This window comes from Zalophus californianus, chromosome 9 (genome assembly GCF_009762305.2).
Source record: "Zalophus californianus isolate mZalCal1 chromosome 9, mZalCal1.pri.v2, whole genome shotgun sequence".
NCBI classification, from domain to species: Eukaryota; Metazoa; Chordata; class Mammalia; order Carnivora; family Otariidae; genus Zalophus; species Zalophus californianus.
In genome coordinates, this window is record NC_045603.1 from 11,889,728 (window position 1) to 11,904,845 (window position 15,118).

At 43.4% G+C, this 15,118-nt stretch overlaps 1 protein-coding gene and 1 pseudogene across 13 annotated transcripts in view; one reads left to right on the top strand and one right to left on the bottom strand.

The window, feature by feature from the left end:
* RBFOX2 (RNA binding fox-1 homolog 2) overlaps positions 1–15,118 on the top strand; it is a 281,003-nt gene that overhangs the window by 395 nt on the left and 265,490 nt on the right. The gene's annotated exons all lie outside the window — the stretch shown is intronic.
* LOC113921634 lies at positions 6–13,655 on the bottom strand (annotated as a pseudogene).

Here is a 15,118-nt window from a genome sequence, read left to right on the forward strand (position 1 = left end):
CCCGGTTACGGCGGGGGTGCGGCGCGGGGGCCGCGAGGGCGGCGGAGGCCGGGAGGGGGAGGGCCTCCGGGGGTCCTGGCTTGGGGGTGGGAGGGGGCCGGTCGGGGCCTGGTTGGGAAGGTGGGGCGGGCTCCCCCGGCTTGGAGGCGAAGGGTGCGGGAGGAGCCCGGTGTGCCCAAGAGGGTCCCGATTCCTGAGGGGGCGGGGGTCCCGACGCGTGAATAGGTTTTGGCGGGGGGGATCGAACATGGTTGAGGTGGATTCCATTTCTTCAGACCCTTCCTTAGTTCCTTGGGGTGGAGTGGAAGCCGGGAGATCCTGGGTCTGTAGCCCAGAGAGCTGCTGCACTGAGTCGAGGACTGGGGGTGGGGGGGGGGGGCAGTGGTGGGAAACCTCCCAAGAAGGAGTACCTTTTTGGCAGCTCTAGACACACGCGGGGATGGGGAAGGGGAGCAGCATTATAAAGGAGGGGAGTGGGAAGCGAGAAACCTCCTCGAGAGCCCAAAGGGGATGTGGCTTAGCTTGTGGGTTCAATCAGTTACACAAGGAGTGTGGGAAGTACCAGGAGTTCGGTAGTGGTGTGGGGACACCGTGGTGCTCGGTCTCATTAACTTTGTGGAGCATGCTAATGAGTCTGGAGAGAGACCCAGGACATGCCCCTCCTTACTTTGCCAGTTGCTTCTCACACGGCCGAGGATACCGACCCGCTCTTTAAGGTCCTGGGATATAAAAGACAATTTGTAGGGCTGTTGGGAGACTGGATTCTGAGTTGTGGACTCAAGGATAAGCTGGTTGATTTGGGTAGGGAGGGGGAAAGGTAGTGATGATGTCAGTTGGCTTTGTAGTTTGAAGAAGAGCTGAAACCTTCGGACCTTTTAGGATTTGGTCTCTGTTCAGAAAATAGTTGCTGTGAAATGGTGGAGCTCACATATCAGCAATTGTTTAGAGACCTGCCTAATTCTCCTAGAATCATAGAATGTTAGAGATAGAAGGGACCAGAGACAACATCTTTTCAGGGGTTCTTCATCTGGATAGACCTGGAAGATTTTTTTTTAAATATTTTTTTATTTGACAGAGTGAGACACAGCGAGAGAGGGAACACAAGCAGGGGGAGTGGGAGAGGGAGAAGCAGGCTTCCCACTGAGCAGGAGCCTGACGCAGGGCTCGATCCCAGGACCCTGGGATCATGACCTGAGCCGAAGGCAGACGCTTAACAACTGAGCCACCCAGGCGCCCCTAGACCTGGAAGATTCTTATGTTGAACAGTTTACATGTACTTTTTGGTAGTGGGGGGAAGTCAGTAGTTTTTGTCTTTGTGGGTTTTTCTTTTTGTTTTTTGGAGGGGATTCAAGTCTCAAAATGTTTTAACCACCACCTTTTAGAGATGGGGGCTCAAAAGTTCAGAGAAGACTAGTGACTTGCCTAAGGCCACCCAGTTAGCTGGTAGCAAAACTAGAACTAGAAGCCTAGTCTTCTAATTCCTATTCCTGTGCTCTCTCCATTACACCACTCTTGGAAATCCCTGCAGTGCTAAAAGACTTCCTGTGCTCTGCTCCCAGCTTTTCAAGGCTCTGCCTGACTTCCTGTGTTAGAGACCGAGCTGTATTTAAGTGTGGCATATTTGCTGTGTGCTTATGGGTCTCCTTTGCAGAGGCCACTCAGTTACTTGTGTTGATTTGGGTAAAGTGACCCTCTTGCTGTTTATTTTTGAATTCTTTTGTTTTGTTTGCCTGCTTTTGCTCTCCATCAGAACTCTTGTCAGGCAGAGGGATTGTGAGTAGTAAAAGCTCAGGGCCATGGAAAAAATATTGAGGAACATGGGGAGACTTGAGGTGAGGTGGGTTAACATTGGCTGATCAGAAGAGGTAACTGGATGTGGGTGCTGGTGAGCACTGTCTGCTTGGTGTGTGTGTGTAAATCTGTGTATGTCTGTATTCATTCATTGTTTCTCTCAATCACGGTTAACAGACAACCCCCTCCCTTTCCTCTCCTTCTCCTCCTGGGGCCCATTATTTGCTGGTTGCCTTCAAATTGGCTAAGGATAGTAGTATTTGGAAATAGAGCAGTGTATAGGGACTTTGGAGTATGCAGAGGAAGGAGTGGATGAGGCCCTTTGGGTACAAATGGGCAACTTAGAACAATCCCACAGAGAATCTTTTTCTCACTCTGTGTATTTGTGGATCTTTATTTATTTTTCAGGTTATGCATTCTCATTGCTGTAGTTCTGGCACACCATGTCACACAGGTATTCAAATCATCATTGATCTAGCCTCCTGCCTTCAACTAGCTGTATGCTTCTGGGAAAATCCCTTCTTTTGGGGGCCTCTGTTTCCTTAGTTGTAAAGTAAAGGGTTTGTACAGGATGATTTCTAAATCATCTTCTAAAAAATATATCAAGTTCCCTGACCTTAAGGTGTTTGGTGTTTCCAGTCTGGGTGGAGAGACAAAAATGGGTGAAAAATTAAAAAAAGAGCACGCATGTGTATATGTGTGGTTGTGTGTGTGTGTGTGTGTGTGTGTGTGTGTGTGTGTGTGTGTGTGTAAGTTCCAGAGGAACAGGAGCGGAGATACCATGGGGTGGATGCATGTCACAAGTCACTGCATAATTTAGAGCCAAAGTATGCTGAGGATTTGTGCCATTGGGTCCAGAAGAAGGAGATGGTCATTCCTACTGAAATGGTCAAGGAAGGCTTAATGGGAAGGTTGAAATTTGAGGTATAATCTGAGTAAAGGAGAAGTAATGTTCCTGAAAAGATGAAACTTAACACTGGGTGACCCACACTTCTAGTACTTTGCTATGTCCTTCTGATAATAACGGTAGGATATTTAATACTCACTTAACTAATGTTTATTGAGCAGCTGCTATGTGCCAGGCTCTGTTTTAGAGCCTAGGAGACATGGCAATAAACAAAGACTACGCTCTCATGTAACTAATAATCTCATGGAAAGAGACAGTAAAGAAATCAACTGTTATTAGGGGGTGGTAAGTGCCAAGAAAAAGTATAAAGCAGGGAGAGGGATGGAGAGTGAAGATGGTTAGGAAAGGCCTCTCTGATGGGTTACCTTAGAATGAAGTGAAGGAGGGAATGGACCATTCAGATAATCTGAGGGAAAGGGGTTTAAGTGGAGGAACTGTGGGTGCAGGGGCATTGAGAAAGAAGTGCACTTGATATGTTTGAGAACAAGAGGCCAGTGGGGCTGGAGCAGAAGGAGCAGGGGAGAGGCAGTCTTAGGAGATGATCATGGCTGTGTAGAAATGCCTATAGGCCCTATGCAAATAGCACTTAAAAAAATCTAGAGTAGCGGATGCCTGGGTGGCTCAGTTGTTAAGCGTCTGCCTTCGGCTCAGGTCATGGACCCAGGGTCCTGGGATCGAGTTCCACATCGGGCTCCCTGCTTGGCAGGAAGCCTGCTTCTCCCTCTCCCACTCGCCCTGCTTGTGTTCCCTCTCTCGCTGTCTCTCTTTCTGTCAAATAAATAAATAAAATCTTAAAAAAAAAAATCTAGAGTAGCCAACCTTTTTAGTATAAGGGTTGGTCTTAAAGCACATGTTTTTTGTTTTTTGTTTTCTTATAGCTTAACATAAATGGAGTTTTTCTGAGGTCATAGCTCCTTCTAGGAAGCCTTTGTTGACAACTTCGTTCATACCAGTCAGACTCTCCTCTGGCCTCCTCTTATATTGATGCTTAATTATGCATCATCTTGTGTTGTTTTATTCTTGTTTCCCTAGTGAGACTGTAAGCTTCTAGAAGACAAACTATATTTTCTTTGTTCTATCCTTTGTAATACCTAACAGGTTTAGGTACATAGTAAGTGCTCAGTGCCTGTGAAGTTGAAATTTACTTTTCACAAATGATTAAGTGATGGAAAAAATCATGAAATTCAGGGGTGAGAGTTTATGAAATTCTTCAATCTTCTCTGTGTCAAAGGATTAACCTTTTTTACAGAAAGAAGTCCTTTCCTGGGGTTAATTTCCCAAGGCTGCTTACTAAATGGAGCTACAACTCGAAGCTATAGATTTCAAAGCTGAACCCTGTTGAGTTACAGCCAGGAAGCTTTTGGAGTAAATCATTACTTCCCAAAGCAGGGCAGAGAGGACATGAGAGAGTCTGTGGTGCTTATGTTATAATCCTTTGGCTAAGAAGGAACTATGGGGGACAGAGAGGAAGGATTGTGCCTTTCAAGGGCAGTATCCAGATGCCTTATGTGGACAGAAGAGGGGTTAGCACAGCCCTGAAAACAGTATAGAAATAGAGAACCCTGAGCGGAGGAGGAGGGAAGAGACAGATTCAACCTGAAAATTGAAATATGGTTTGAGAAATGTAGTTAGTTGTTAAAGAGGGTGCTGGGAATACTGTACTCTAACCTGGTGGAAAGTTAAATGAGTTACATCTATAGGTATGGGGGGTTCATTTCACTGTAAGCAAGTCTGATATGTGGGAAACTTGGGCTTTATAAAAGATACTGGGGAGTGAATTCTTTCGGTCAGCTCTTCTAGTGAATATAAACAATTTGATGATCAAAAATTCAGTTTTTGTGTGACTTTCTAGGAACTTAGCTGCTGTATAAATAAGGCAAAGTGCACCTTAATTATTACTTCTGGCTTTCAGCAGAATTCTTTATGGCAGTGAAATGTTGGTATGTGATTATTATATGGCCAGCTAACTGCTTCTGACCATCGAGTCATAAATCCAGTTTAGTTAAGTGGGTTCAGCAGTCGTTATTCTGGTAGTAGGAAAGCTTTCTTTCTGGTCTTAGGGCAGAGGTTCCAGGTAGCCTGTGATTTCTATGTGTATGCTTCATTTCTTGTAATAGTTTATCTTTGCATTTGCTTGTTTCTTTCCTACTAGGTGGATGTCTCTTTGGATTCTCATTTGGGTGTTTGGTGCTGATGCTGAACATGGTGCTACCATCTGAGTAGAGCTGTAAAAATAACGTGCTTTCCTTCCAAGTAATTTCACGATGTCTCACAAAAATTATTGAATTTTTCATTTCTACTTGTCTTAGTCTCCTCGAGCACCATAACAAAATACCAAAGACTGGGTGGCTTAAAGAACAGAAATTTATTTCTCACAATTCTGGAGGCTCGAAGTCCAAGATCATGGTGCTGGCAGATTTGGTGTCTGCTGAAGGGTTCTCTTCCTGGCTTCTCACATGGCCTTTTCTGGGTGTATGCTCCTGGACAGAGAGAGATCTCTCTCTTCCTCTTCTTAGAAGGGTACTAATCCCATCATGGGGGCCCCACTCTTATGACCTACACTAAACCTCATCACCTCCCAAAGGCGCCCCCCTCCAAATACCATCACCCTGTGGGCTAGGGCTTCAACATATTAATTTTGTGGGGACACAGACATTCAGCCTATAATACTACCAGAGGGACAGACATCTGAATTCAAAGTAGGACTGTTCTTTAGGGTGACTCACAAGACTAGCCTGAGTTGAATTTGTCTCCCAACCCCCTCTCCCGTTTTCTAGCCACCTTGTCATGTTTTTCTCTCTCACACTGACATGTGAACACAACTAACTAGAGATTTAACTTTCATTTTGGTATAAAACAGACTGGTGCAGACAGGCCTCAAGATTACAGGATTGGGGAGAAAGACACTCACTCCACTACTTCGTGTAAACAAGAATGTTATTACCAGCGCAGCTCCAGTTTGGCATCTCTCAGGTCGTCAGTTTGATGCCAGGCTTTCATAATTTGTAGAAACAGTAAAGACAGTCATTTTAGTGAATGGCTTTGCTTGAATTTTTGTTGATATGCATTTGTAGAGCATAGTAAACGCCTTTATTCTGGTGCCTATGTGCTCTCCCTTCAAAGACCGAAGGGAAGAGTGTCAGGGACGATGGGAAGGAAATGGCAGTAATTGGATGAGCGGACAGATGGAGCAAGGGACGGCGAGTGCACTTGGTGGCCCCTAGGAGTATTGGATTTCTTATTCTTCTCCCCTACAGCCCCAGTACAAGCAGGCAGCTTACGTGGCTAAGGTTTCATTATCTAATCCATCACAGATCAGCTTGAATAAACCCATTGGCTGGCAATGATCTAGTTAGGAGGGTAGTGCAAAGCTGCTTGAGCTAGGATTGGGGCAAATCGGATCAGAACTGCCATGTGAATCTTGGACATATTTCTGTAATTTGGGTGGGTAGAGTCGTTTGGGAAATCACTTGAGAGAGAGAGAGAGAGAATGAGCAATCAGCCATGATTTTTTTCAGATGTTTTAGGGACTCAGGGGAAAGTGTATGGAAGATTTGGTATATTTCTCTGGAGTATAGCCAGGTTGCTTTGATTATTGGAGTCTGAATATTTTTGGGTCACCAGTGCTCAGTTGTAATCTTTTTAGTAGCATTTGGAGATCCCAGTTGTGATCACTTAATTATGACTGTTCTGAGTGAACCCTTGATCTGAGACTGTACGTTATGGGTCCCCTCTTAGTTTTTAAAGGGGGGATATTGTTGTTATTACTATTATTATGGTCAACCTTAATGTATATAATTATGTTTGATATCCGTGTATACTTGAAAAATGGGGTAGTGAAAGAAACACTATTTAGAGTTTCTCATTTTGGGTTTGATTCCTGGCTCTTCCACTTAGCAGATGAATAACCTTTGTTAGAATGTCTAACATCTGAGCTCCTGATTACACATCTATGAACTGGGAGAATTAATACATACTCTAATGAGGTGCCCTAATGAGTAACTGAGATGATTTAAAGTGTCTCTCATGGAGCCCAGGAGTGACTGTGTATTCCTTGCCTCCCTTATAACCTGCTGTACAGCACTCTGTGAGTTCCTGCTTACTGCTTGATCAGCATGGAGTGGTTAATGCGTTTCCGATTGACTGAGTGTCAGAGTTGGGGACTACTAGAGATGAGCAGTGTGTTGAACTGAGTTTGCTTGGCATCTGGGTGGAGGAGGAGGAGGAGGAGAGGTTTACTTCTTTGCTAAGCACTAAAAGAGCTAGTGAGTTATCACAATGCCTGCATTGAGCATGTGGACTTTTCGTGGAAGCTGTGGGATCTCCACTGGGAATGGGTGTGACAGATGCACGGGCCGTTCGGTTGGTACCCGGGATGCAGGAGTGGTGAAAATGTCGGTTGTGTTTCAAATGTTACAATGTTTGCTAGTTAAATATATCAAATAGATGGCACTTTTTGCTCTTATTCTGGTTTGTGGAAATTGAGCTGGGATGCCTTTGTCTCTTGTGGTCTCTCTCTTCAAATCTCCCTGCAGACTACGAAGAGTCACCCACCTAAAAGAATTTTTAAAAACACTTGATAGTTTGACTTCCAGATAAAGTCCATTCTCTCGCTTGGCCTCCTTCTGGCCTGACTTGGGCCTGTCTTTGTAGCCGCATTGAATTTTCTGCAGTCCACCTCTTAGTCCATGGTACGGAGCTTCTAGTTTCCTGAGCATGCTGTGCCACGCGGGCTCATTCATACCTTTGTGCTTTTGTTTCTGTTTTTTTCTACTTGAAATCCTGCCTCAGCATCTCTTTCTCTCTCACCTGTAAGGCTCAATCTTTAAGAATCATTTGGGGTACTGACTCCTCCTGGATGCCTTTTGTGTCTGCTCCCGTCCCTCCCACATCCTGCCCGTTTCTAAAACACGGTGCCATAGCTCTGTTTTTAGCACATTTTGCTTTACCATTTGTTCAGATGTCTGCCCCTCCACCCCTACCCAGACTGTGAGATCGAGAGATCCTTTGGGATCCCTAGGATTTAGCACTGTGCCTGCGCCCCAGTAGTCAAGAAACTATGATTCTTGTTGAATCGAACTTTGTCTTTCTGCTCCTCAGTAGGGCCTGCAGATGGCTTTAATTGTTTCTCCAGATTTTCCCTGGGGGGTCTGGCCCTTGGTCTGCTTTCCAGCTCATGTGAAGACTGGGTGTTGTGGAATTTGTGAATGGTACCTGATCTTTCCATTGATATCAGGGTTAAAGGTGAGAAAAGGGTCTTTAAAAACAGAAGCGGGGGTGGAATTTAACTGCTGAATGTGTTGGGTGGGCATGGCAACCTAATGTTTAGTTTCCTGTGCTCAGATATTAATTGAGTGCACGTGTGTATGTGTAAAAAGCGCCTTTGTGATGGTGTGGTTAAGGAAAAGAGAGGAACCACCCAAGTAAGGGGCAATTAGAGCTAACCTGTTCCAGTTCATTGGAGCAGTCTGTTGATCTGCCTTTTACAGTGCTGCTGAGAGATTCTGGAGTGTTGCAGTTCGGAGATATTACCACCATTTGGGACTAAGCCCACTTGATCAACTGTGGACCTTAACCTTTCCCTTCTCAACCAATGAATTTCATAAGCTGTTATAGCTTCTTTTATGGGTACAGGAAAAATACCAACTGAGATACCTCACAAAATAAATGTTGTTTTCCAGATCACTCATTGGATGTGCTTGAAAATGAGGAAACTTGATAGAGTTCTTGGACACCGCAACCTTGGAAATAGATTCATAGATGTATTTTACAGAAATCCTCTCCCCGTCCCTTGTTCTCCCCGCCTCCTTCCCGCTAAGCTTCTGATTTGCGCTGCTATGTAACCCTCGCCTGTTCTCTAACCTCGAGATTTCCCTGACTAGTTTAGTTCGGTCCCCTTTACAGGCAACCAGGTATACTTTGTAACGCCTCTGGCTTTTCGGATTCTGAATGAATAAAGCAGGTTCTAAGAAGGGAGTGACTGCGAGAGCAGCCAGTAATACCACTTCCTTCTGACGTGTCCTGCGCATACGTGGCATCTAGAAATTTCAGTTGAGGATATGGGACACATGATAAATACCGCTTATGAAGTAGATGACAATTTTGAATTGCTAAATGATAATGGTTGAGTAACTGCTTAGAAACCCATTTTCCCAAGGGTGGAAACAGCCTTTGAAGTTTAGACTTCCCATAATACTTGGGTGTGTTCAACCATAATACTTGGGTTTTTAGGGACCTAAGTCCTCAGATAATACCTTGGTATGTGGGATTTTTTCCCATGTGACGGCTGGTTCCTTGGTTTCTCCTTTGCTGAGGAAAAGAGATTTTGCACCAGGTATTGGATATTTTATTCCAGGAGCACGTGGTTTCTGAGGAAGCATACTGTTTATTTTTCTTTTTGGCTGAATCGATTCTGTCAGATCCTAATCGTAAATATCACAGCAAGGCATGATTTATCATGAAGGATGGGCAGGGTTGCTGTGGGACTCTCAGCGATGGGGTTTTGCGTGGGCGGGGGCAGAAACTGTCCTAGTGGAACTAGAGGAAGTGCAGACCTGGTTGGGGCCACTCTGGGGTTTTAGTGTGGGCTCCAGCTACTGCTTGAGTTGGAACACTTTGGGAACAGAGGATCATGGGAAGTTCTTCCATTTGCCTTATTTTGAGCAGCTTTTTCCTCCGCACGTTGGCAGCTGTTTGGAGGAGGGGCGTTAATTGCTGTCAGCCAGAATGATTTCCCAAAACAGACCTATATAGACTTCATTTAGGGGTATTTTATTTTATTTCAGGGGTATGTGGTTTGTCCTGAGTCAGGAGGACTTTGACTCCATTTTCCTGGAAGTTGGTGGGCTTCCATGAGCCTGTTCTATTTATCTTGGACTGTTAGGCAAGTAGAAAAGCAGCTGCCTAGTTCGCCCTTGTTGCGTGGAGCTTATGGAGCCTAGTTTCGTAGGTCATCCTCTCTGGGGGAGTTTTATACAGTTACATTTACAGCCTTAAGTTTTCTTTTCCTTTTTTTTCTCCTTCTGCAGTTCAGTATGCCACAAAAATTCTGAGGAGGAAAAAAAAAATTCTGAGGAGGGTGGGTCATAATTTTGGGTTAAAAAAATAATTTTGGGTAAAAAGCAGGAATTGTTTAGCTTCCTCTCCCCTCTTTTCTTACTCCCCCCCATCCTGTGCAAAAGAGTCTGCAAATGAGGTCGCTTATCCCCTACTCAGACTGTCTTGTCCCCTAATGCGCTGAATATGTGGCTTTGACAGCTTTCACCTGCTGTTTCTTGGTTTCCAGGGGATGGGATTGTAGGATTGTACGATTTCAAAGCAAAACCTGGCAAAATTGGAAGACCTTTTGTGGTGGCTCCCAACGTCCACAAAGCTTAACTCATTGGTTTGCACCTCATACAAACTTGCAGGAACACTGTCCCTGTCAATAGCTGGCACAATGGTTTGGAGGACTTTGTTGGAACTTCAGGAAGTCCCCACAGTGGCTGCCTCTCATGGTGTGAGCTTTGGCAAGGCTTACGGGAGTTGGTAGGGCTTGTTGTGAAAGCATGTGTCTGGTTTTACTGCTGTGTCTCTGGGAGAGAGGCAGGGGCAGACTTGGTTGAAGAATGGGGAGAGGTGCTGCGCGGCTGTCACTGATGTGGGGCCATTTGGTATATGTCAGCCCTGCCATCCTCACCTGCGCGGTTTACTGTGTGTTGTGTTCCTACTTGAAGCCCCATAGTCTGACTCGTGACTTTGAATAAGCTGATTTGGCTAATTTTGATATCATCCCAGACTTTGAAGTTATGCTGGTCATATTTAAAAGGTCCGTGTGGGGGCTTAGAAGTTACTGTTTCTGTTGGCAGCCCCCTCCCCATCCCCAGCTGCTGCTCATATGCATTATAGACACATTGTTTTTGGTCTCTCTACTTGGTGTTACAGGTCTCTAGCTGCTGCTTGTGATTCCAAATAGATCTTTTTGCTGCAACATTTTGGCTTTGATCTGGCTGTGTTTTACAGTGTTGGAAATCAATTGGTTAATTTTGGCGTTTTGCATACATACAGCAGAAGTCTTTCAGAAAGGTGCTTATCGGGGACCATTAGTGATTTTTGTCAGCTGTGTAAAAATGCTGTGATTAACAGATACCCATGTATCTGTGTGTATGTGCAGTTTTCCTTTATGCTTACTTTGCATTTCTGTTTCTCTCTAGGAGTAGTTTGGAGTAAGTGTTATCCTTTGCTTTTTAATCCTGGGAAGCCTGTTTCAGGAAATCTTTTGATTTTCTTGGGCTTTTGTGGGAATCATTTACCCTTACTGGATTTGAGCTTCACTACGAATTGTTCTTTTTTTCAGTGTTAGTTTTAGGCAAATAGTAAATACTTGTTTGGTTTAATAGTATTCCAGAGTTTGAAGAAACCTAAACAGTTTGTCATCCATACTTCAGTTAAAAGAAAGTATCAATTCCGATACAAGAGAAAAGCCTGACTGGCCCAGCGTCCTGTTTTAGGCGAGGAAATTGTGTAATTCAGAGTGTCCCAAACTGTTTTCCATCGATTGCTCTTTGAGAAATGGGAATAGGTATCATTCTGCTGAGAAAAGAAAAATCAATTAACTTTGGAATAAAGTTAAACAAAATTTGAACTACCACATTTTACTTTTCATAAGCAGATGCAACTCTGAATTTATAAAAATGTATTTGGTGAAGCGTCTGGTTCCCCGCGTGCTCCGTACCCCGTCACTAAACAACTAACCCCCGTTGTTTATTTCTTGTGTTATCCTCTCCTTTTTCCCCACACAGACACTAGCAAACTCTCTGCATGCCTTTGCACACTGCCATTTTCAATGACTGTATCAGAAGTTAATTTTTATCTTTTAAGATATTTAAAAAAATTATTTTTATTTTAATTTTTTAAATTTTTTTATTTTTGAGTAATCTCTACACCCAACGTGGGGCTCCTCGAACTCACAACCTTGAGAGCAAGAGTCCCATGCCATACTGACAGAGTCAGCCAGGCATCCCAAGGTTAATTTTTTTTTTTTTTTTAGTGTAACAGGGTCTACTAATGTTTTCAGGAATGGGTTCTGGGTGTGTGTGTGTGTGTGTGTGTGTCCCCTGCTTAGAAAAGTTTTTCCCACTCCAAGATTATAAAAAATAGAATGGGCTTCCAGACAGAGCTGAGTTGGAGCCTTAGCTTTTCCATATCACAGTTGTATGATCTTGGCTAAGTTATTTCACCTTTCTAATCCTCAGCTTCTTCCCTTGTAAAATATATAGTGTAAGAATTAAAAGAGATGGGGGCGCCTGGGTGGCTCAGTCGTTAAGTGTCTGCCTTCAGCTCAGGTCATCATCCTAGGGTCCTGGGATCGAGCCCTGCATCAGGCTCCCTGCTCCGCAGGAAGCCTGCTTCTCCCTCTCCCACTCCCCCTGCTTGTGTTCCCTCTCTCACTGTGTCTCTCTCTGTCAAAAAATAAATAAAATCTTTAAAAAAAAAGAATTAAAAGAGATGTATATAATGTGCTAATCAGGGCCTGACACATAATAGGTGTTCAATATATAATAGCTATTTTTTATTATAATTACCAAGCCTTATTTTCTTGTACCCCAATTGTTTTTTTTTAAAGATTTATTTATTTATTTTTTTTAGAGAGAGAGTGAGCATGGGGGGGAAGGGGTGGAGGGAGAAGGAGAGAGAGAATCTCAAGCAGACTCCCCAATGAACATGGAGCTGGACATGAGGCTCAATCCCAGTACCCTGAGATTATGATCTGAGCCGAAATAGAGTGATGCTTCACCAACTGAGCCACCCAGGTGCCCCTTGGCTTCTTTAAAGGCAGGGACAGTCTCTTAGTCTTTGTATCCTTGGCTTCTCCGTAAGTGTCAGAGAGAGATACTATAATAAGAACCCAGTAAACGTTTGTTGAAAAAAAATAAATCAGTCATTATAGGATCTATTTGTAAAAATCTCTTTAATAATTTTTGTTGCTTTTTCTGTAATCACCATCTTTGGATTTGAAGCTTGGTGACTAAAATTGCACATAATGTACAGTAATTAAATTTATATTATGCTTTATAGTTTATAAAATACTTTGATGTAGGTTCCTGTTTATTCCCTACAACAACCCCAAAAGATAGGTGATTCTTTTTCCTATTTTTCAGATGGTAAAGATATACTTCTTGAAGCCTCATGACTAGGAAGTGGCAAAAACTGATGCTTCTACCAGATTTTGTGGCTCTTTATTCAGTGCCTTTTCCTTTGGGCCTCGTGCTCCTCAGACCACAGGGTATGATTGAGAAAGAATGAATAGTGAACATGAACTTCATTGTCTTTATGTGACATATGTTTAATATTGAAAACATTTTGTCTGTTACCTGACAGTTGATTCATGTAGAAGTCACAGGTCCCGTTTCTTCAGTTAATTTGGATCTAGCCAGTGGGTTTCGTTTTTTTCGATTTTACTGTTTATTTATGACATATTCCACATCCATGGTCCTTTCCAGTCAGAAGTTCTTTTTTTTTTTTTTTAGAGATTTTATTTATTTGACAGAGAGAGAGATAGTGAGAGATAGTGAGAGCAGGAACATAAGCAGGGGGAGTGGGAGAGGGAGAAGCAGGCTTCCCGCCGAGCAGAGAGCCCGACATGGGGCTTGATCCCAGGACCCTGGGATCATGACCTGAGCCAAAGGCAGACGCTTAACGACTGAGCCACCCAGGTGCCCCCAGAAGTTCTTTGAAACGATGCTGTCGGCTTTGGCCAGTTGGAGGATGGAGTCATCTGACTCACCCATCCTGCTAATGGCCCCACAGATAGCCTAGGTTTTAAACTGGCAGTTGAACCTACCTGTGACCTTGTCAGCCTCGGCCACATTCATCTGAATGGACGTGTGGTCCTTGGTGCCAATGGTGCGTTTGCTGGCAGAGCATTTTCGAGGCACGGCACTGACAGGTCCACAAACTTGCTGGCGTTGGTCTGCATGCAGAAGGTGCGCCTGCTGCTACCACCACAAGCACAGAAAGTATCCAGTGTTTTGAATAGAGATTTTGCTAAAATTTAGTGTGTACTTGTATGTGCCAAGCATTTTATTAGAGGCTTCATGTGTTTATCTCACTTTCCTGTAGTTCATATTTGGGGCAGGTTCAATGGGATAATTAGTTGCTGTATGTATGGTAATTTGTTATTGTTGTTTGCTTGTTTTTTGTATCAAAGATATCCCATCTCTAATTTTATTATTGATCAGATAATAGATCAGCACTAAATAAATCACTGGATTGATAATGGTGGGTAGTATGAAATGAGAGCCGAAGGCATCTAGAAGTTGTCTGACCAGCTCCCTGCTTCAGTCAGGTTAGGGAGATGATGTGCTCATTTCACTTATTTCAGGCTCAGAGAGCGTGTATGATAGCAAGCAGTAAGCTCAAACTTCTGGCTTTAGGTCTAAGTAGAATCTTTCATTTCTTAGTCTTTCTTACTATTCTGGTGTGGTTTCTCTGATGTTCCTTTCATGGAGTGTTCCCCCCTCCCCCGCCTTGTCATTTATTTTTTAAGCATATAATATATTCACATGGTGAATGATTCAAAATATGCAAAAAAGTAAAAAGTCTCTGCCTTCTCCCAACTACCTGGTTTTCTCCTTGGAGGTAACCAGTATGGTTAGTTGTCTGGGTTCCCTTCCAGAGGCAGTGCCTGTATGGTAGTTTCTGTCCTCCCTTTTAGAAACTCAAATGGTGTTATTAATATGTGTACTATCTGTACTTCGCTCTTCTTTTCTCTATATTTGGAGATCAGAGCAATTTGTAGATTTTTGTTGTTGTTGTTAGGTTTCTGGAATTAGGATTACTGTGTCCTGGGCTACTGAGATTACTATGTCTAAATGTCTCTGGTAAGGATGACCCTGATTAGTACAGGACCTCATAAAGTGGGAGTCTGCATTTCATCGAATCACAGTGTTGGAGACCTAATCTTTCTTTTTAATTTTTCAGGTTTTTATTTTCAGAGACCTGAATTCTGCATCTCTATTCTTTCATGTGAATACCCTACAAATATCTGACTGATGATACCTTTAAAGATGTTTGGGCAAAAGATAGGCATCCTCAGTTTTCCACCTGTCCCAGTCTGCTGCTCCTGATCCTGTCTTTTTATACTAGAAGGGCCCTTTTTGGGTCAGATACCCTATTTGTCATTGAGTTAGTATTGATACTCAGGATCTGCCTTGAGTCATTGCATGTAGAATCTAACTGCAAGTGTGATTTTATTCAGTATGACATCTTCTATACCAGACATATCCAGAATGTCCAGTTTTATCTTGATTGAATGTCACTGCTATCAGGAGGCTGTTCAGTGAACCAAGTTTGGTGTTGAATTGTGAGAAAGGAGGTTTAGTTTGTAGTAGGTGTTTGTGTGTCAGCAGTCATAATTGCTGTTGGTTTCATTTAACCCCT